The sequence below is a fragment of the Delphinapterus leucas genome, chromosome 2 (assembly GCF_059928025.1).
Source record: "Delphinapterus leucas isolate spDelLeu-1000000601 "Yukka" chromosome 2, BTC_Dleu_Yukka2, whole genome shotgun sequence".
NCBI classification, from domain to species: Eukaryota; Metazoa; Chordata; class Mammalia; order Artiodactyla; family Monodontidae; genus Delphinapterus; species Delphinapterus leucas.
In genome coordinates this window covers 57,992,842-58,014,257 of record NC_143130.1, presented here as the reverse complement: position 1 = coordinate 58,014,257, position 21,416 = coordinate 57,992,842, and the positions used below count along the sequence as shown (strand labels likewise).

The following is a 21,416-nucleotide window of genomic DNA, read 5'->3' as shown; positions in this document are numbered from 1 at the left end:
AGAGATGGGGACACTGTTGCTATGCTAGGTGCGCTGCCATGGACAGGCACTATGCCCTTTCAGAGTTAGAGGTCCCCTCGCGTGGCAGAGGTCTTCTGTTGGAAGTCTGTCTGTGGTCCTCGGGGACAGTGCTTTTGATCTCTGCAAGGTCCTTAGTAGTGTCGCTGTGGCAGTGGAGAAGTGCCAGAATGCATGGGGTGGGATCGGCGTCATCAAAGCAGACATGTATGTGGTCTGTCTTCCTTGGTGTACAGTGACCCCGTGTTCGCATGATGTCTGTGACTTCAAGTAAGGTCGAGTTGCCCTGAGGGCAGGAGGAGGGCACTTCGGACGAGGCTGTCAAAAATTTGAGCATTTCCTCCAGGTTCAGGGCCGAGAAACCTGCCGGCTGGGCGCTGGTGAGACGTGGCCGGGAAGATGGTCTAGTTTCTGCTGTGGGGTTCCAACCTGGATTATGGTTGCTGAATCCTACCACTTCCCGTGGTGGGCATACCCACGGGTCCACAGAACATGATTTGTCCTATTTGGCGAGAATTGGCTTTGGGCCAAATATCGTTAGCCCCTTGAGTGGAGCCAGGCTGCATCTTGCCTGTAGCCATCTTCAGGTTGGTTTCAGTCCACCCATAGGAGTTTCCCTTGCTTCCGGAAGCACTGGGAGTGGCCCAAGTGCACATCAGATGTGCTGTTAGCTGGCAGGATGTCCATGTCCACACTCATGTGACACCCACGGCCGGTAGGCAGGTCTCATCTAGGTTCGTCCTTTGGTCAGAAGGCATGGCTATGTGAGAGCGGGGGTCTGTGGCCTATTTCTACAGCTCCTGGGGGTCACAGTTCTCATAAGGCTCTTGCAGCTCACAGGGGTCTTTCTTTTTCTGTTGGGAGTCCAACCAGGTTGTTGTGTATAATCTCTGGTATTAACAATTGGAGGCCTCTGCAGAGGGCCACAGGGACACACAGAGAGCAAGATGCGTTTTCAGAGGCACACGCAGGAACCCACAATCGCGTCCTCGTGCGCAGTCGCAGTCACACACGCCCACGCACGTGAATACACACATACAGCGTCTCACACACTGGCCAATGTACATGCCTAACTTCCTGCAGACATGCTGTGAGACACAAAACAATAATCGGTGAGGGATAGAGGTCCTTGGGAAGCAGGTTCAGAGCAGAAGCCCAGGTAAAGATTCGCATGGATCATGTTCCCTGAGGACCTCGGTCCACTTCTGAAGCCTCTGTTATTTCTGTCCACTTCTCAGGTGTAGTTGCTCGGCAAGGCCGGCTGTCGGCAAGACGAAGATGACCTTCGCGTACTCTGATGACTGGATGAGCTAAGGAAAACTGGAAAAAGTGAGGCGGGCGCATACTGCTGAGCATGGCCGTAGATAACTCAGGACGGTAGGCATTCACTCACCCTAAGATGTGCCATTCTATATTAGGTTTTCCTCAGATGGGCCCAATGGCTGCAAGAGTGGATTGATGTTTGCTTTTGCTGAGTGGTCTGAGGACTGTGGATTCCCCAGGCTGTTGGAGTACTCCAGGGTAATGTCTCCTCTGCAGAGCCCCATGGCCTGCCCGGTTATGTTCTGCAGCTTCCCAGCATGTATTCGGATCGATGATGACACCCTTGTATGCATTCCTTGGAAAATGTGAACAAAATGAGTTAGAACACTCTACAGTCTCCTTATCGAAACTGAGGTCCAGCACGTTTCCTCTCTCGGGGTTAGGGCACAGTGAGGAGTGAGGGTCATCATCCCCTCCTGACATACATGCAAATACCACCCAGTACTCCAGCATTGGAGGGGTTTCTGTCTGAGGGTGGACCGTGTCTGCACGTAAACTGGGTCGTCTGTGAACCCCAGGTCCCTGGTGAAAGGCCGATGAGGGAATGTGAGGGGGCAGGCTCACCTGCTGATCTTCAGAGGCAGAGTGTGGGCTGAGGTAGGTGCAGTGAGCTTGCAGTTTGGGAGGTGTGTTTTGGCCAGTGTCGTGGTTTTTTTGTGCCGCTTTGGGGGTTAATTCTGGAAGTCAAAATGAGAAAGCTTCCCTGGTTGGAGCCCGGAGACTCAGGCCAGGCCTGTGGCCCTCCCTGTTTTTGCGTTTGTCATGGTGAAGTTCTTGAGTGCCCAGTGGGGCTGGAGCAGTGGGTGTGTGGGGGCTGGCGTTGGGCATCGGCGCAAGGGGGCTGATGGATTAGGCCTCGGTGTTGCGCTTGTCAGCTCCTGTATTGCAATTCCTGGCACGGTGTTTTCGCCCCGTGGGTCATCGTGGAGTGGGGTGAGATACGAGTGTTGCATTTAAGCCTGCGCCGTGGCTGATGGTCTGGACAGGAAGGTAAGGCATGATAAGGACAGGTCCTACGTGATGTTGTGGCATGGGCTGTCATCATTGGGTTGCAGGCTCTGGCCTCGGCTTCTCAAGGATTTGTCACGTACTTGATGGGCTGGCATCACCTGCCTATGGAGAGGATGACTTTGGCGGTTCATGTGGATGCGATGAGGTAGGTAACCTGTGTAGACTTGTTGTGATCCCGTTGCCGGAGAAATGATTCCCAAAGGGTGTCTTGCGTAACCTAGAAAAGATCGATATGCTGAGGAGTGTGTGCCGGCCTTCTCGGGGTAGGTGAGGTATGCGAACATGCCCTTTGGCCACTTTGTTCCCTAGTTTGGGAATGTGCAAAGCGAAAGTGTTTTTCCCGGAAGGCGTGACGCGGCCGGCCCATGAGGTACGGATGCCTATCTAACAGCCAGAGGTTTATCCGAAGCAGTCCGTTGGCATGGTAGAGATGGGCGCGCTGTTGTGATGCCAGGTGCGCTGACCTTGACAGCCACTGTGCCCTTACTGGCTTCCAGGTCCCCTCTCATGGCAGAGGTCTTCCGTTGGAAGTTTGTCTGTGGTCCTCGGGGACAGTGCTTTTGATCTCTGTGAGGTCCTCGGTAGTATCGCTATGGCAGTGGAGAAGTGCCAGGATGCATGGTGTGGGTTCGGCATCGTCAAAGCAGACATGCTTGTGGTTTGTCTTCCCTGGTGTATAGTGTCCCCGTGTTCGCATGTTATCTGTGGCTTCCAGTAGGGTCGAGTTGCCGTGTGGGCAGGAGGAGGGCAGTGAGGACAAGGTTGCTCAGTGTTTGAGCGTTTCCTCGGGATTCAGGGCTCTGAATCCTGCCGAGGGGGGGCTGGCCGAGACGTGGCTGGAAAGGTGGCCTGGTTTCTGCCGTGGGGTTTGAACCTGGGTCATGGTTGCTGAAGACCACCTCTTGCCGTGGTGGGCATTCCAACAGGTCCACAGAAAGTGATTTGGCCTAGTTGGCGAGAAGTCACACTTGGGCTGAAGTCCATTAGACCCTTGAGAGGTGCCGGGTTGCATCTTGCCTATAGCCAGCTGCAGGTCATTGTCAACGCCATCCATGGGAAGTTCCCTTGCTTCCAAAAGCGCTGGGAGTGACCCCTAGTGCTCATCAGGTGTGTTAGTAGCTAGCAGGGTCTGTAGGTCCACGTAGATGTGGCCACTCACGGCTGGGAGGCAGATCTCCTCGAGTGTTTGTGCTTTGGTCAGAAGGCATGGCTGTGGGATAGCGGGAGTCTGTGGCCTATTTCAACAGCCTCTGGGGGTCAAAGTTCTCATGTGGCTTCTTGAAGCTGGTAGGGATGTTTCTCCATTCAGTGGGGTGGTCCAAAGCCAGGGTACTGTGTATAACCTGTGACTTTTACTATTCAGTGTCACTGCAGAGGGCCTCAAGGACACACAAAGACCAGGACGGGGATGCAGAGGCTGACACAGAAACCCACAAGCGCATCATCGTGCCTAGTCATAGTCACGCACGCGCACACGCAGGAACACACACATACACCCTCACACACAACGGCCAACGTACATGCCTAACTTCCTGCAGTCATGCTGTCAGACACACTTTCAGTTCTTGGTAAGGGATAGGGGTCCTTGTGAAGCAGGTTCAGGGCTCCAGCCCAGGTAAATGTTCGCATAAATCATGTTCTCTAAGGACCCAGGTTCACTTCTGAATCCTGCGTGATTTCCGTCCACATCTCAGGTGCAGTTTCTTGGCAAGGCTGGCCGTCAGCAAAGACAAGAGGACGTTTGCGTGGGCTGACGACTGGAGGTGCTGAGGAGAACTGGAAAAAGTGAGGCGGGCCCACGTTTCCGAGCGTGGACGTGGATATTTCAGGATGGTAGGCATTCAACCACCACAACGTGTGTCATTGGATATTAGGTTTTCCTCTGACGGCCCCAGTGGCTGCAAGAGTAGATTGACTGTTGCTCTTGCAGAGTGGCCTGAGGGCTGTGGATTCCCCAGGGTTTTGGAGTACTACGAGGTCATGGCTCCTCTGCAGACCCGCATGGCATGCCCGGTTGTGTTGTGCAGCGTCCCAGCACGTGCTTGGATCGATGATGACACCCTTGTATGCATTCCTTGGAAAATCTGAACAAAATGAGTGAGAACACTCTACCGTCTCCTCATCGAGTCTGAGGTCCGGCACGTTTCCTCTCTCGGGTGTTTCAGACAGTGAGGAGTGAGGGCCAGTGTCCCCTACTGACATGCATGCAAACACCACCCAGGGCTCCAGACTTGGAGGGGCTACTGTCTGAGGTTCGACTGTGTCTGCCCGTAAGCTGGGTCATGTATGAAGAATATCAGGTCGCTGCTAGAAGACCGTTAAGGGAATGCGAGTGGGAAGGCTCTCGTGATGGTCTTCAGAGTTGGATTGTGTGCAGGTGTAGGCCCAGTGAGCTTGCAGCTTGGAAAGGTGTGCTTTGGCCGGGATCACGCTTTGTGCACGCCGCTTGGGTGGTTAATTCTGGAAGCCAAAATGTGCAAGCTTCCCTGATTGGAGCATGGAGCCTCAGGCCAGGCCTGTGTGGCCCTCCCTGTCCTTGAGTTTGGCGCGTTGAGGTTCTTGAGTGCCCGGTGGGGCTGGAGCAGTGGGTGGGTGTGGGCTGGGGTTGGACGTTGGCGGAAGGGGGCTGATGGATTAGGCCTCGGTGGTGCCCACGTCAGCTCATCTACTGCAGCTTCTGGCACAGTGTTTGCACTAAGTGGGTCATCGTGGAGTGGGGTTAGGAACGCGTGCTGCATTTAAGCCTGCGTGGTGACTGCTGGCCTGGAGAGGAAAGTAAGGCATTATGAGGACATGTCCTTTGTGATGTCGTGGGATGGGCTGTCATCATTGGGTTGCAGATTCTGGCCACGGCTTCCCAAGCACGTGTCCTGTTCGGGGTGGGCTGGCATCAGCTGCCTATGAAGGGGATGGCTTTGGCATTTCATGAGGATTCGGTGAGGTAGGTAACCTGTGATGAGTTGAGATTCCGTTGCTGGAGGGATGACTCCCAAAGGGTGTCTTGCGGGACCTAGAGAAGATGGACATGCTGAGGCATTTGTGCTGGCCTCCTTGGAGGAAGGTGAGTTATGCAAACAGGCCCTTTGGCCGCTTTGTCCCATGTTTGGGAATGTGCAAAGTGAAAGTTTTTCTCCCAGAGGGCGTGATGCGGCCGGCCCGTGTGTCATGCAGGCCTTTCGAACAGCCAGAAGTTTACGCGGGGCAGAGATGGGGGCACTGTTGCTATGCTAGGTGAGCTGCCGTGGACAGGCACTGTGCCCTTTCAGACTTACAGGTCCCCTCGCGTGGCAGAGGTCTTCTGTTGGAAGTCTGTCTGTGGTTCTCGGGGACAGTGCTTTTGATCTCTGTAAGGTCCTTGGTAGTGTCACTGTGGCAGTGGAGAAGTGCCAGAATGCATGGGGTGGGGTCGGCGTCATTAAAGCAGACATGTATGTGGTCTGTCTTCCTTGGTGTACAGTGACCCCGTGTTCGCATGATGTCTGTGGCTTCAAGTAAGGTCGAGTTGCCCTGCGGGCAGGAGGAGGGCACTTAGGACGAGGCTGTCAAGTATTTGAGCGTTTCCTCCGGTTTCAGGGCCGAGAAACCTGCCGGCTGGGCGCTGGCGAGGTGTGGCCGGGAAGATGATCTAGTTTCGCCGTGGGGTTCCAACCTGGGTTATGGGTGCTTAAGCCCACCACTTCCCATGTTGGGCATACACACGGGTCCACGGAACACGATTTGGCCTAGTTGGCGAGAATTGGCATTTGGGCCAAATTTCGTTAGGCCCTTGAGTGGTGCCAGGCTGCATCTTGCCTGTAGCCATCTGCAGGTTGGTTTCAGCCCACCCATAGGAGGTTCCCTTGCTTCCGGAAGCACTGGGAGTGGCCCAAGTGCACATCAGATGTGCTGTTAGCTGGCAGGATGTCCATGTCCACAGACATGTGACACCCACGGGTGGTAGGCAGGTCTCATCTAGGTTCGTGCTTTGGTCAGAAGGCATGGCTGTGGGAGAGCGGGAGTCCGTGGCCTATTTCTACAGCTCCTGTGGGGTCACAGTTCGCATGCGGCTCTTGCAGCTCACAGGAGTCTTTCTTTATCTGTTGGGAGTCCAACCAGGGTGTTGTGTATAAACTCTGGTATTTACTGTTGGAGGCCTCTGCAGAGGGCCACAGGGACACACAGAGAGCAAGACGTGTTTTCAGAGGCACACACAGGACCCCACAATCGCGTCATCGTGCACAGTCGGAGTCACACACGCCCACGCGCGTGAATACACACACACAGCGTCTCACACACTGGCCAATGTACGTGCCTAACTTCCTGCAGACATGCTGTGAGACACAAATCAATACTCGGTAAGAGATAATAGGTCCTTGGGAAGCAGGTTCAGAGCAGAAGCCCAGGTAAAGATTCGCATGGATCATGTTCCCTGAGGACCTCGGTCCACTTCTGAAGCCTCTGTTATTTCTGTCCACTTCTCAGGTGTAGTTGCTCGGCAAGGCCGGCTGTCGGCAAGACGAAGATGACCTTCGCGTACTCTGATGACTGGATGTGCTAAGAAAACTGGAAAAAGTGAGGCGAGTGCATGTTGCTGAGCATGGCTGTGGATAACTCAGGACGGTAGGCATTCACTCACCCTAAGATGTGCCATTCTATATTAGGTTTTCCTCAGATGGGCCCAATGGCTGCAAGAGTGGATTGATTGTTGCTTTTGCTGAGTGGCCTGAGGACTGTGGATTCCCCAGACTGTTGGAGTACTCCAGGGTAATGGCTCCTGTGCAGAGCCCCGCGGCAGCCCGGTTATGTTCTACAGCTTCCCAGCAGAGCTTGCATCAATGACGACACCCTTGTATGCATTCCTTGGAAAATGTGAACACAATGAGTGAGAACACTCTACCGTCTCCTCATCGAAACTGAGGTCCAGCGCGTTTCCTCTCTCGGGGGTAGGGCACAGTTAGGTGTGAGGGCCATCGTGCCCTCCTGACATGATGCAAACACCACCCAGGTCTCCAGCTTTGGAGGGGTTTCTGTCTGAGAGTGGACCGTGTCTGCACATAAACTGGGTCGTCTATGAATCCCAGGCCCCCGCTGAAAGGCCGATGAGGGAATTTGAGGGGGCAGGCTCAACTGCTGATCTTCAGAGTGGGAGTGTGGACTGGGGTAGGCCCATTGAGCTTGCAGCTTGGGAGGTGTGTTTTGGCCAGTGTCAGGGTTTGTGCGTGCCACTTTGGGGGTTGATTCTGGAAGCCAAAATGAGAAAGCTTCCCTGGTTGGAGCACGGAACCTCAGGCCAGGCCTGTGGCCCTCCCTGTCGTTGTGTTTGGCGTATTGAGGTTCTTGAGTGCCTGGTGGGTCTGGAGCAGTCGGTGGGGCTGGCTGGGGTTGGACATTGGCGGAAGGGGGCTGATGGATTAGGCCTCAGGGGTGCCCATGTCAGCTCATCTACTGCAGCTTCTGGCACAGTGTTTGCACTAAGTGGGTCATCGTGGAGTGGGGTTAGGAACGAGTGCTGCATTTAAGCCTGCGTGGTGACTGCTGGCCTGGAGAGGAAAGTAAGGCATTATGAGGACATGTCCTTTGTGATGTCGTGGGATGGGCTGTCATCATTGGGTTGCAGATTCTGGCCACGGCTTCCCAAGCACGTGTCCTGTTCGGGGTGGGCTGGCGTCAGCTGCGTATTAAGGGGATGGCTTTGGCATTTCATGAGGATTCGGTGAGGTAGGTAACCTGTGATGAGTTGAGATTCCGTTGCTGGAGGGATGACTCCCAAAGGGTGTCTTGCGGGACCTAGAGAAGATAGACATGCTGAGGCGTCTGTGCCCCTCTTCTTGAGGATAGGTGAGTTATGTGAACATGCCCTTTGGCTGCTTTGTCCCTTGTTTGGGAATGTGCCAAGTGAAAGTTTTTCTCCCGGAGGGCATGATGCAGCCGACCCGTGTGTCATGCAGGCCTTTCGAACAGCCAGAAGTTTACGCGGGGCAGAGATGGGGGCACTGTTGCTATGCTAGGTGCGCTGCCATGGACAGGCACTATGCCCTTTCAGAGTTAGAGGTCCCCTCGCGTGGCAGAGGTCTTCTGTTGGAAGTCTGTCTGTGGTCCTCGGGGACAGTGCTTTTGATCTCTGCAAGGTCCTTAGTAGTGTCGCTGTGGCAGTGGAGAAGTGCCAGAATGCATGGGGTGGGATCGGCGTCATCAAAGCAGACATGTATGTGGTCTGTCTTCCTTGGTGTACAGTGACCCCGTGTTCGCATGATGTCTGTGACTTCAAGTAAGGTCGAGTTGCCCTGAGGGCAGGAGGAGGGCACTTCGGACGAGGCTGTCAAAAATTTGAGCATTTCCTCCAGGTTCAGGGCCGAGAAACCTGCCGGCTGGGCGCTGGTGAGACGTGGCCGGGAAGATGGTCTAGTTTCTGCTGTGGGGTTCCAACCTGGATTATGGTTGCTGAATCCTACCACTTCCCGTGGTGGGCATACCCACGGGTCCACAGAACATGATTTGTCCTATTTGGCGAGAATTGGCTTTTGGGCCAAATATCGTTAGCCCCTTGAGTGGAGCCAGGCTGCATCTTGCCTGTAGCCATCTTCAGGTTGGTTTCAGTCCACCCATAGGAGTTTCCCTTGCTTCCGGAAGCACTGGGAGTGGCCCAAGTGCACATCAGATGTGCTGTTAGCTGGCAGGATGTCCATGTCCACACTCATGTGACACCCACGGCCGGTAGGCAGGTCTCATCTAGGTTCGTCCTTTGGTCAGAAGGCATGGCTATGCGAGAGCGGGGGTCTGTGACCTATTTCTACAGCTCCTGGGGGTCACAGTTCTCATAAGGCTCTTGCAGCTCACAGGGGTCTTTCTTTTTCTGTTGGGAGTCCAACCAGGTTGTTGTGTATAATCTCTGGTATTAACAATTGGAGGCCTCTGCAGAGGGCCACAGGGACACACAGAGAGCAAGATGCGTTTTCAGAGGCACACGCAGGAACCCACAATCGCGTCCTCGTGCGCAGTCGCAGTCACACACGCCCACGCACGTGAATACACACATACAGCGTCTCACACACTGGCCAATGTACATGCCTAACTTCCTGCAGACATGCTGTGAGACACAAAACAATAATCGGTGAGGGATAGAGGTCCTTGGGAAGCAGGTTCAGAGCAGAAGCCCAGGTAAAGATTCGCATGGATCATGTTCCCTGAGGACCTCGGTCCACTTCTGAAGCCTCTGTTATTTCTGTCCACTTCTCAGGTGTAGTTGCTCGGCAAGGCCGGCTGTCGGCAAGACGAAGATGACCTTCGCGTACTCTGATGACTGGATGAGCTAAGGAAAACTGGAAAAAGTGAGGCGGGCGCATACTGCTGAGCATGGCCGTAGATAACTCAGGACGGTAGGCATTCACTCACCCTAAGATGTGCCATTCTATATTAGGTTTTCCTCAGATGGGCCCAATGGCTGCAAGAGTGGATTGATGTTTGCTTTTGCTGAGTGGTCTGAGGACTGTGGATTCCCCAGGCTGTTGGAGTACTCCAGGGTAATGTCTCCTCTGCAGAGCCCCATGGCCTGCCCGGTTATGTTCTGCAGCTTCCCAGCATGTATTCGGATCGATGATGACACCCTTGTATGCATTCCTTGGAAAATGTGAACAAAATGAGTTAGAACACTCTACAGTCTCCTTATCGAAACTGAGGTCCAGCACGTTTCCTCTCTCGGGGTTAGGGCACAGTGAGGAGTGAGGGTCATCATCCCCTCCTGACATACATGCAAATACCACCCAGTACTCCAGCATTGGAGGGGTTTCTGTCTGAGGGTGGACCGTGTCTGCACGTAAACTGGGTCGTCTGTGAACCCCAGGTCCCTGGTGAAAGGCCGATGAGGGAATGTGAGGGGGCAGGCTCACCTGCTGATCTTCAGAGGCAGAGTGTGGGCTGAGGTAGGTGCAGTGAGCTTGCAGTTTGGGAGGTGTGTTTTGGCCAGTGTCGTGGTTTTTTTGTGCCGCTTTGGGGGTTAATTCTGGAAGTCAAAATGAGAAAGCTTCCCTGGTTGGAGCCCGGAGACTCAGGCCAGGCCTGTGGCCCTCCCTGTTTTTGCGTTTGTCATGGTGAAGTTCTTGAGTGCCCAGTGGGGCTGGAGCAGTGGGTGTGTGGGGGCTGGCGTTGGGCATCGGCGCAAGGGGGCTGATGGATTAGGCCTCGGTGTTGCGCTTGTCAGCTCCTGTATTGCAATTCCTGGCACGGTGTTTTCGCCCCGTGGGTCATCGTGGAGTGGGGTGAGATACGAGTGTTGCATTTAAGCCTGCGCCGTGGCTGATGGTCTGGACAGGAAGGTAAGGCATGATAAGGACAGGTCCTACGTGATGTTGTGGCATGGGCTGTCATCATTGGGTTGCAGGCTCTGGCCTCGGCTTCTCAAGGATTTGTCACGTACTTGATGGGCTGGCATCACCTGCCTATGGAGAGGATGACTTTGGCGGTTCATGAGGATGCGATGAGGTAGGTAACCTGTGTAGACTTGTTGTGATCCCGTTGCCGGAGAAATGATTCCCAAAGGGTGTCTTGCGTAACCTAGAAAAGATCGATATGCTGAGGAGTGTGTGCCGGCCTTCTCGGGGTAGGTGAGGTATGCGAACATGCCCTTTGGCCACTTTGTTCCCTAGTTTGGGAATGTGCAAAGCGAAAGTGTTTTTCCCGGAAGGCGTGACGCGGCCGGCCCATGAGGTACGGATGCCTATCTAACAGCCAGAGGTTTATCCGAAGCAGTCCGTTGGCATGGTAGAGATGGGCGCGCTGTTGTGATGCCAGGTGCGCTGACCTTGACAGCCACTGTGCCCTTACTGGCTTCCAGGTCCCCTCTCATGGCAGAGGTCTTCCGTTGGAAGTTTGTCTGTGGTCCTCGGGGACAGTGCTTTTGATCTCTGTGAGGTCCTCGGTAGTATCGCTATGGCAGTGGAGAAGTGCCAGGATGCATGGTGTGGGTTCGGCATCGTCAAAGCAGACATGCTTGTGGTTTGTCTTCCCTGGTGTATAGTGTCCCCGTGTTCGCATGTTATCTGTGGCTTCCAGTAGGGTCGAGTTGCCGTGTGGGCAGGAGGAGGGCAGTGAGGACAAGGTTGCTCAGTGTTTGAGCGTTTCCTCGGGATTCAGGGCTCTGAATCCTGCCGAGGGGGGGCTGGCCGAGACGTGGCTGGAAAGGTGGCCTGGTTTCTGCCGTGGGGTTTGAACCTGGGTCATGGTTGCTGAAGACCACCTCTTGCCGTGGTGGGCATTCCAACAGGTCCACAGAAAGTGATTTGGCCTAGTTGGCGAGAAGTCACACTTGGGCTGAAGTCCATTAGACCCTTGAGAGGTGCCGGGTTGCATCTTGCCTATAGCCAGCTGCAGGTCATTGTCAACGCCATCCATGGGAAGTTCCCTTGCTTCCAAAAGCGCTGGGAGTGACCCCTAGTGCTCATCAGGTGTGTTAGTAGCTAGCAGGGTCTGTAGGTCCACGTAGATGTGGCCACTCACGGCTGGGAGGCAGATCTCCTCGAGTGTTTGTGCTTTGGTCAGAAGGCATGGCTGTGGGATAGCGGGAGTCTGTGGCCTATTTCAACAGCCTCTGGGGGTCAAAGTTCTCATGTGGCTTCTTGAAGCTGGTAGGGATGTTTCTCCATTCAGTGGGGTGGTCCAAAGCCAGGGTACTGTGTATAACCTGTGACTTTTACTATTCAGTGTCACTGCAGAGGGCCTCAAGGACACACAAAGACCAGGACGGGGATGCAGAGGCTGACACAGAAACCCACAAGCGCATCATCGTGCCTAGTCATAGTCACGCACGCGCACACGCAGGAACACACACATACACCCTCACACACAACGGCCAACGTACATGCCTAACTTCCTGCAGTCATGCTGTCAGACACACTTTCAGTTCTTGGTAAGGGATAGGGGTCCTTGTGAAGCAGGTTCAGGGCTCCAGCCCAGGTAAATGTTCGCATAAATCATGTTCTCTAAGGACCCAGGTTCACTTCTGAATCCTGCGTGATTTCCGTCCACATCTCAGGTGCAGTTTCTTGGCAAGGCTGGCCGTCAGCAAAGACAAGAGGACGTTTGCGTGGGCTGACGACTGGAGGTGCTGAGGAGAACTGGAAAAAGTGAGGCGGGCCCACGTTTCCGAGCGTGGACGTGGATATTTCAGGATGGTAGGCATTCAACCACCACAACGTGTGTCATTGGATATTAGGTTTTCCTCTGACGGCCCCAGTGGCTGCGAGAGTAGATTGACTGTTGCTCTTGCAGAGTGGCCTGAGGGCTGTGGATTCCCCAGTGTTTTGGAGTACTACGAGGTCATGGCTCCTCTGCAGACCCGCATGGCATGCCCGGTTGTGTTGTGCAGCGTCCCAGCACGTGCTTGGATCGATGATGACACCCTTGTATGCATTCCTTGGAAAATCTGAACAAAATGAGTGAGAACACTCTACCGTCTCCTCATCGAGTCTGAGGTCCGGCACGTTTCCTCTCTCGGGTGTTTCAGACAGTGAGGAGTGAGGGCCAGTGTCCCCTACTGACATGCATGCAAACACCACCCAGGGCTCCAGACTTGGAGGGGCTACTGTCTGAGGTTCGACTGTGTCTGCCCGTAAGCTGGGTCATGTATGAAGAATATCAGGTCGCTGCTAGAAGACCGTTAAGGGAATGCGAGTGGGAAGGCTCTCGTGATGGTCTTCAGAGTTGGATTGTGTGCAGGTGTAGGCCCAGTGAGCTTGCAGCTTGGAAAGGTGTGCTTTGGCCGGGATCACGCTTTGTGCACGCCGCTTGGGTGGTTAATTCTGGAAGCCAAAATGTGCAAGCTTCCCTGATTGGAGCATGGAGCCTCAGGCCAGGCCTGTGTGGCCCTCCCTGTCCTTGAGTTTGGCGCGTTGAGGTTCTTGAGTGCCCGGTGGGGCTGGAGCAGTGGGTGGGTGTGGGCTGGGGTTGGACGTTGGCGGAAGGGGGCTGATGGATTAGGCCTCGGTGGTGCCCACGTCAGCTCATCTACTGCAGCTTCTGGCACAGTGTTTGCACTAAGTGGGTCATCGTGGAGTGGGGTTAGGAACGCGTGCTGCATTTAAGCCTGCGTGGTGACTGCTGGCCTGGAGAGGAAAGTAAGGCATTATGAGGACATGTCCTTTGTGATGTCGTGGGATGGGCTGTCATCATTGGGTTGCAGATTCTGGCCACGGCTTCCCAAGCACGTGTCCTGTTCGGGGTGGGCTGGCATCAGCTGCCTATGAAGGGGATGGCTTTGGCATTTCATGAGGATTCGGTGAGGTAGGTAACCTGTGATGAGTTGAGATTCCGTTGCTGGAGGGATGACTCCCAAAGGGTGTCTTGCGGGACCTAGAGAAGATGGACATGCTGAGGCATTTGTGCTGGCCTCCTTGGAGGAAGGTGAGTTATGCAAACAGGCCCTTTGGCCGCTTTGTCCCATGTTTGGGAATGTGCAAAGTGAAAGTTTTTCTCCCAGAGGGCGTGATGCGGCCGGCCCGTGTGTCATGCAGGCCTTTCGAACAGCCAGAAGTTTACGCGGGGCAGAGATGGGGGCACTGTTGCTATGCTAGGTGAGCTGCCGTGGACAGGCACTGTGCCCTTTCAGACTTACAGGTCCCCTCGCGTGGCAGAGGTCTTCTGTTGGAAGTCTGTCTGTGGTTCTCGGGGACAGTGCTTTTGATCTCTGTAAGGTCCTTGGTAGTGTCACTGTGGCAGTGGAGAAGTGCCAGAATGCATGGGGTGGGGTCGGCGTCATTAAAGCAGACATGTATGTGGTCTGTCTTCCTTGGTGTACAGTGACCCCGTGTTCGCATGATGTCTGTGGCTTCAAGTAAGGTCGAGTTGCCCTGCGGGCAGGAGGAGGGCACTTCGGACGAGGCTGTCAAGTATTTGAGCGTTTCCTCCGGTTTCAGGGCCGAGAAACCTGCCGGCTGGGCGCTGGCGAGGTGTGGCCGGGAAGATGATCTAGTTTCGCCGTGGGGTTCCAACCTGGGTTATGGGTGCTTAAGCCCACCACTTCCCATGTTGGGCATACACACGGGTCCACGGAACACGATTTGGCCTAGTTGGCGAGAATTGGCATTTGGGCCAAATTTCGTTAGGCCCTTGAGTGGTGCCAGGCTGCATCTTGCCTGTAGCCATCTGCAGGTTGGTTTCAGCCCACCCATAGGAGGTTCCCTTGCTTCCGGAAGCACTGGGAGTGGCCCAAGTGCACATCAGATGTGCTGTTAGCTGGCAGGATGTCCATGTCCACAGACATGTGACACCCACGGGTGGTAGGCAGGTCTCATCTAGGTTCGTGCTTTGGTCAGAAGGCATGGCTGTGGGAGAGCGGGAGTCCGTGGCCTATTTCTACAGCTCCTGTGGGGTCACAGTTCGCATGCGGCTCTTGCAGCTCACAGGAGTCTTTCTTTATCTGTTGGGAGTCCAACCAGGGTGTTGTGTATAAACTCTGGTATTTACTGTTGGAGGCCTCTGCAGAGGGCCACAGGGACACACAGAGAGCAAGACGTGTTTTCAGAGGCACACACAGGACCCCACAATCGCGTCATCGTGCACAGTCGGAGTCACACACGCCCACGCGCGTGAATACACACACACAGCGTCTCACACACTGGCCAATGTACGTGCCTAACTTCCTGCAGACATGCTGTGAGACACAAATCAATACTCGGTAAGAGATAATAGGTCCTTGGGAAGCAGGTTCAGAGCAGAAGCCCAGGTAAAGATTCGCATGGATCATGTTCCCTGAGGACCTCGGTCCACTTCTGAAGCCTCTGTTATTTCTGTCCACTTCTCAGGTGTAGTTGCTCGGCAAGGCCGGCTGTCGGCAAGACGAAGATGACCTTCGCGTACTCTGATGACTGGATGTGCTAAGAAAACTGGAAAAAGTGAGGCGAGTGCATGTTGCTGAGCATGGCTGTGGATAACTCAGGACGGTAGGCATTCACTCACCCTAAGATGTGCCATTCTATATTAGGTTTTCCTCAGATGGGCCCAATGGCTGCAAGAGTGGATTGATTGTTGCTTTTGCTGAGTGGCCTGAGGACTGTGGATTCCCCAGACTGTTGGAGTACTCCAGGGTAATGGCTCCTGTGCAGAGCCCCGCGGCAGCCCGGTTATGTTCTACAGCTTCCCAGCAGAGCTTGCATCAATGACGACACCCTTGTATGCATTCCTTGGAAAATGTGAACAAAATGAGTGAGAACACTCTACCGTCTCCTCATCGAAACTGAGGTCCAGCGCGTTTCCTCTCTCGGGGGTAGGGCACAGTTAGGTGTGAGGGCCATCGTGCCCTCCTGACATGATGCAAACACCACCCAGGTCTCCAGCTTTGGAGGGGTTTCTGTCTGAGAGTGGACCGTGTCTGCACATAAACTGGGTCGTCTATGAATCCCAGGCCCCCGCTGAAAGGCCGATGAGGGAATTTGAGGGGGCAGGCTCAACTGCTGATCTTCAGAGTGGGAGTGTGGACTGGGGTAGGCCCATTGAGCTTGCAGCTTGGGAGGTGTGTTTTGGCCAGTGTCAGGGTTTGTGCGTGCCACTTTGGGGGTTGATTCTGGAAGCCAAAATGAGAAAGCTTCCCTGGTTGGAGCACGGAACCTCAGGCCAGGCCTGTGGCCCTCCCTGTCGTTGTGTTTGGCGTATTGAGGTTCTTGAGTGCCTGGTGGGTCTGGAGCAGTCGGTGGGGCTGGCTGGGGTTGGACATTGGCGGAAGGGGGCTGATGGATTAGGCCTCAGGGGTGCCCATGTCAGCTCATCTACTGCAGCTTCTGGCACAGTGTTTGCACTAAGTGGGTCATCGTGGAGTGGGGTTAGGAACGAGTGCTGCATTTAAGCCTGCGTGGTGACTGCTGGCCTGGAGAGGAAAGTAAGGCATTATGAGGACATGTCCTTTGTGATGTCGTGGGATGGGCTGTCATCATTGGGTTGCAGATTCTGGCCACGGCTTCCCAAGCACGTGTCCTGTTCGGGGTGGGCTGGCGTCAGCTGCGTATTAAGGGGATGGCTTTGGCATTTCATGAGGATTCGGTGAGGTAGGTAACCTGTGATGAGTTGAGATTCCGTTGCTGGAGGGATGACTCCCAAAGGGTGTCTTGCGGGACCTAGAGAAGATAGACATGCTGAGGCGTCTGTGCCCCTCTTCTTGAGGATAGGTGAGTTATGTGAACATGCCCTTTGGCCGCTTTGTCCCTTGTTTGGGAATGTGCCAAGTGAAAGTTTTTCTCCCGGAGGGCATGATGCAGCCGACCCGTGTGTCATGCAGGCCTTTCGAACAGCCAGAAGTTTACGCGGGGCAGAGATGGGGACACTGTTGCTATGCTAGGTGCGCTGCCATGGACAGGCACTATGCCCTTTCAGAGTTAGAGGTCCCCTCGCGTGGCAGAGGTCTTCTGTTGGAAGTCTGTCTGTGGTCCTCGGGGACAGTGCTTTTGATCTCTGCAAGGTCCTTAGTAGTGTCGCTGTGGCAGTGGAGAAGTGCCAGAATGCATGGGGTGGGATCGGCGTCATCAAAGCAGACATGTATGTGGTCTGTCTTCCTTGGTGTACAGTGACCCCGTGTTCGCATGATGTCTGTGACTTCAAGTAAGGTCGAGTTGCCCTGAGGGCAGGAGGAGGGCACTTCGGACGAGGCTGTCAAAAATTTGAGCATTTCCTCCAGGTTCAGGGCCGAGAAACCTGCCGGCTGGGCGCTGGTGAGACGTGGCCGGGAAGATGGTCTAGTTTCTGCTGTGGGGTTCCAACCTGGATTATGGTTGCTGAATCCTACCACTTCCCGTGGTGGGCATACCCACGGGTCCACAGAACATGATTTGTCCTATTTGGCGAGAATTGGCTTTGGGCCAAATATCGTTAGCCCCTTGAGTGGAGCCAGGCTGCATCTTGCCTGTAGCCATCTTCAGGTTGGTTTCAGTCCACCCATAGGAGTTTCCCTTGCTTCCGGAAGCACTGGGAGTGGCCCAAGTGCACATCAGATGTGCTGTTAGCTGGCAGGATGTCCATGTCCACACTCATGTGACACCCACGGCCGGTAGGCAGGTCTCATCTAGGTTCGTCCTTTGGTCAGAAGGCATGGCTATGTGAGAGCGGGGGTCTGTGGCCTATTTCTACAGCTCCTGGGGGTCACAGTTCTCATAAGGCTCTTGCAGCTCACAGGGGTCTTTCTTTTTCTGTTGGGAGTCCAACCAGGTTGTTGTGTATAATCTCTGGTATTAACAATTGGAGGCCTCTGCAGAGGGCCACAGGGACACACAGAGAGCAAGATGCGTTTTCAGAGGCACACGCAGGAACCCACAATCGCGTCCTCGTGCGCAGTCGCAGTCACACACGCCCACGCACGTGAATACACACATACAGCGTCTCACACACTGGCCAATGTACATGCCTAACTTCCTGCAGACATGCTGTGAGACACAAAACAATAATCGGTGAGGGATAGAGGTCCTTGGGAAGCAGGTTCAGAGCAGAAGCCCAGGTAAAGATTCGCATGGATCATGTTCCCTGAGGACCTCGGTCCACTTCTGAAGCCTCTGTTATTTCTGTCCACTTCTCAGGTGTAGTTGCTCGGCAAGGCCGGCTGTCGGCAAGACGAAGATGACCTTCGCGTACTCTGATGACTGGATGAGCTAAGGAAAACTGGAAAAAGTGAGGCGGGCGCATACTGCTGAGCATGGCCGTAGATAACTCAGGACGGTAGGCATTCACTCACCCTAAGATGTGCCATTCTATATTAGGTTTTCCTCAGATGGGCCCAATGGCTGCAAGAGTGGATTGATGTTTGCTTTTGCTGAGTGGTCTGAGGACTGTGGATTCCCCAGGCTGTTGGAGTACTCCAGGGTAATGTCTCCTCTGCAGAGCCCCATGGCCTGCCCGGTTATGTTCTGCAGCTTCCCAGCATGTATTCGGATCGATGATGACACCCTTGTATGCATTCCTTGGAAAATGTGAACAAAATGAGTTAGAACACTCTACAGTCTCCTTATCGAAACTGAGGTCCAGCACGTTTCCTCTCTCGGGGTTAGGGCACAGTGAGGAGTGAGGGTCATCATCCCCTCCTGACATACATGCAAATACCACCCAGTACTCCAGCATTGGAGGGGTTTCTGTCTGAGGGTGGACCGTGTCTGCACGTAAACTGGGTCGTCTGTGAACCCCAGGTCCCTGGTGAAAGGCCGATGAGGGAATGTGAGGGGGCAGGCTCACCTGCTGATCTTCAGAGGCAGAGTGTGGGCTGAGGTAGGTGCAGTGAGCTTGCAGTTTGGGAGGTGTGTTTTGGCCAGTGTCGTGGTTTTTTTGTGCCGCTTTGGGGGTTAATTCTGGAAGTCAAAATGAGAAAGCTTCCCTGGTTGGAGCCCGGAGACTCAGGCCAGGCCTGTGGCCCTCCCTGTTTTTGCGTTTGTCATGGTGAAGTTCTTGAGTGCCCAGTGGGGCTGGAGCAGTGGGTGTGTGGGGGCTGGCGTTGGGCATCGGCGCAAGGGGGCTGATGGATTAGGCCTCGGTGTTGCGCTTGTCAGCTCCTGTATTGCAATTCCTGGCACGGTGTTTTCGCCCCGTGGGTCATCGTGGAGTGGGGTGAGATACGAGTGTTGCATTTAAGCCTGCGCCGTGGCTGATGGTCTGGACAGGAAGGTAAGGCATGATAAGGACAGGTCCTACGTGATGTTGTGGCATGGGCTGTCATCATTGGGTTGCAGGCTCTGGCCTCGGCTTCTCAAGGATTTGTCACGTACTTGATGGGCTGGCATCACCTGCCTATGGAGAGGATGACTTTGGCGGTTCATGTGGATGCGATGAGGTAGGTAACCTGTGTAGACTTGTTGTGATCCCGTTGCCGGAGAAATGATTCCCAAAGGGTGTCTTGCGTAACCTAGAAAAGATCGATATGCTGAGGAGTGTGTGCCGGCCTTCTCGGGGTAGGTGAGGTATGCGAACATGCCCTTTGGCCACTTTGTTCCCTAGTTTGGGAATGTGCAAAGCGAAAGTGTTTTTCCCGGAAGGCGTGACGCGGCCGGCCCATGAGGTACGGATGCCTATCTAACAGCCAGAGGTTTATCCGAAGCAGTCCGTTGGCATGGTAGAGATGGGCGCGCTGTTGTGATGCCAGGTGCGCTGACCTTGACAGCCACTGTGCCCTTACTGGCTTCCAGGTCCCCTCTCATGGCAGAGGTCTTCCGTTGGAAGTTTGTCTGTGGTCCTCGGGGACAGTGCTTTTGATCTCTGTGAGGTCCTCGGTAGTATCGCTATGGCAGTGGAGAAGTGCCAGGATGCATGGTGTGGGTTCGGCATCGTCAAAGCAGACATGCTTGTGGTTTGTCTTCCCTGGTGTATAGTGTCCCCGTGTTCGCATGTTATCTGTGGCTTCCAGTAGGGTCGAGTTGCCGTGTGGGCAGGAGGAGGGCAGTGAGGACAAGGTTGCTCAGTGTTTGAGCGTTTCCTCGGGATTCAGGGCTCTGAATCCTGCCGAGGGGGGGCTGGCCGAGACGTGGCTGGAAAGGTGGCCTGGTTTCTGCCGTGGGGTTTGAACCTGGGTCATGGTTGCTGAAGACCACCTCTTGCCGTGGTGGGCATTCCAACAGGTCCACAGAAAGTGATTTGGCCTAGTTGGCGAGAAGTCACACTTGGGCTGAAGTCCATTAGACCCTTGAGAGGTGCCGGGTTGCATCTTGCCTATAGCCAGCTGCAGGTCATTGTCAACGCCATCCATGGGAAGTTCCCTTGCTTCCAAAAGCGCTGGGAGTGACCCCTAGTGCTCATCAGGTGTGTTAGTAGCTAGCAGGGTCTGTAGGTCCACGTAGATGTGGCCACTCACGGCTGGGAGGCAGATCTCCTCGAGTGTTTGTGCTTTGGTCAGAAGGCATGGCTGTGGGATAGCGGGAGTCTGTGGCCTATTTCAACAGCCTCTGGGGGTCAAAGTTCTCATGTGGCTTCTTGAAGCTGGTAGGGATGTTTCTCCATTCAGTGGGGTGGTCCAAAGCCAGGGTACTGTGTATAACCTGTGACTTTTACTATTCAGTGTCACTGCAGAGGGCCTCAAGGACACACAAAGACCAGGACGGGGATGCAGAGGCTGACACAGAAACCCACAAGCGCATCATCGTGCCTAGTCATAGTCACGCACGCGCACACGCAGGAACACACACATACACCCTCACACACAACGGCCAACGTACATGCCTAACTTCCTGCAGTCATGCTGTCAGACACACTTTCAGTTCTTGGTAAGGGATAGGGGTCCTTGTGAAGCAGGTTCAGGGCTCCAGCCCAGGTAAATGTTCGCATAAATCATGTTCTCTAAGGACCCAGGTTCACTTCTGAATCCTGCGTGATTTCCGTCCACATCTCAGGTGCAGTTTCTTGGCAAGGCTGGCCGTCAGCAAAGACAAGAGGACGTTTGCGTGGGCTGACGACTGGAGGTGCTGAGGAGAACTGGAAAAAGTGAGGCGGGCCCACGTTTCCGAGCGTGGACGTGGATATTTCAGGATGGTAGGCATTCAACCACCACAACGTGTGTCATTGGATATTAGGTTTTCCTCTGACGGCCCCAGTGGCTGCGAGAGTAGATTGACTGTTGCTCTTGCAGAGTGGCCTGAGGGCTGTGGATTCCCCAGGGTTTTGGAGTACTACGAGGTCATGGCTCCTCTGCAGACCCGCATGGCATGCCCGGTTGTGTTGTGCAGCGTCCCAGCACGTGCTTGGATCGATGATGACACCCTTGTATGCATTCCTTGGAAAATCTGAACAAAATGAGTGAGAACACTCTACCGTCTCCTCATCGAGTCTGAGGTCCGGCACGTTTCCTCTCTCGGGTGTTTCAGACAGTGAGGAGTGAGGGCCAGTGTCCCCTACTGACATGCATGCAAACACCACCCAGGGCTCCAGACTTGGAGGGGCTACTGTCTGAGGTTCGACTGTGTCTGCCCGTAAGCTGGGTCATGTATGAAGAATATCAGGTCGCTGCTAGAAGACCGTTAAGGGAATGCGAGTGGGAAGGCTCTCGTGATGGTCTTCAGAGTTGGATTGTGTGCAGGTGTAGGCCCAGTGAGCTTGCAGCTTGGAAAGGTGTGCTTTGGCCGGGATCACGCTTTGTGCAC

At 54.5% G+C, this 21,416-nt stretch overlaps 8 non-coding genes across 8 annotated transcripts; all 8 read left to right on the top strand.

Moving 5' to 3' along the window:
* Positions 1 to 1,606: 1,606 nt before the first annotated feature.
* LOC149750105 (small nucleolar RNA SNORD116) lies at positions 1,607 to 1,699 on the top strand. Its single transcript, XR_016392379.1, has one exon. It is a non-coding gene; the product is annotated as a small nucleolar RNA SNORD116 (small nucleolar RNA).
* A 2,697-nt stretch (positions 1,700 to 4,396) lies between these two features.
* Positions 4,397 to 4,489, top strand: LOC149750104 (small nucleolar RNA SNORD116). Its single transcript, XR_016392351.1, has one exon. It is a non-coding gene; the product is annotated as a small nucleolar RNA SNORD116 (small nucleolar RNA).
* A 2,671-nt stretch (positions 4,490 to 7,160) lies between these two features.
* LOC149750103 (small nucleolar RNA SNORD116) lies at positions 7,161 to 7,253 on the top strand. Its single transcript, XR_016392432.1, has one exon. It is a non-coding gene; the product is annotated as a small nucleolar RNA SNORD116 (small nucleolar RNA).
* A 2,665-nt stretch (positions 7,254 to 9,918) lies between these two features.
* On the top strand, positions 9,919 to 10,011 carry LOC149750102 (small nucleolar RNA SNORD116). The gene has a single exon (XR_016392378.1). It is a non-coding gene; the product is annotated as a small nucleolar RNA SNORD116 (small nucleolar RNA).
* A 2,697-nt stretch (positions 10,012 to 12,708) lies between these two features.
* LOC149750101 (small nucleolar RNA SNORD116) lies at positions 12,709 to 12,801 on the top strand. The gene has a single exon (XR_016392350.1). It is a non-coding gene; the product is annotated as a small nucleolar RNA SNORD116 (small nucleolar RNA).
* Positions 12,802 to 15,472: 2,671 nt separating this feature from the next.
* Positions 15,473 to 15,565, top strand: LOC149750100 (small nucleolar RNA SNORD116). Its single transcript, XR_016392394.1, has one exon. It is a non-coding gene; the product is annotated as a small nucleolar RNA SNORD116 (small nucleolar RNA).
* A 2,664-nt stretch (positions 15,566 to 18,229) lies between these two features.
* Positions 18,230 to 18,322, top strand: LOC149750099 (small nucleolar RNA SNORD116). Its single transcript, XR_016392377.1, has one exon. It is a non-coding gene; the product is annotated as a small nucleolar RNA SNORD116 (small nucleolar RNA).
* Positions 18,323 to 21,019: 2,697 nt separating this feature from the next.
* LOC149750098 (small nucleolar RNA SNORD116) lies at positions 21,020 to 21,112 on the top strand. The gene has a single exon (XR_016392349.1). It is a non-coding gene; the product is annotated as a small nucleolar RNA SNORD116 (small nucleolar RNA).
* The last annotated feature ends 304 nt before the right edge of the window (positions 21,113 to 21,416 follow it).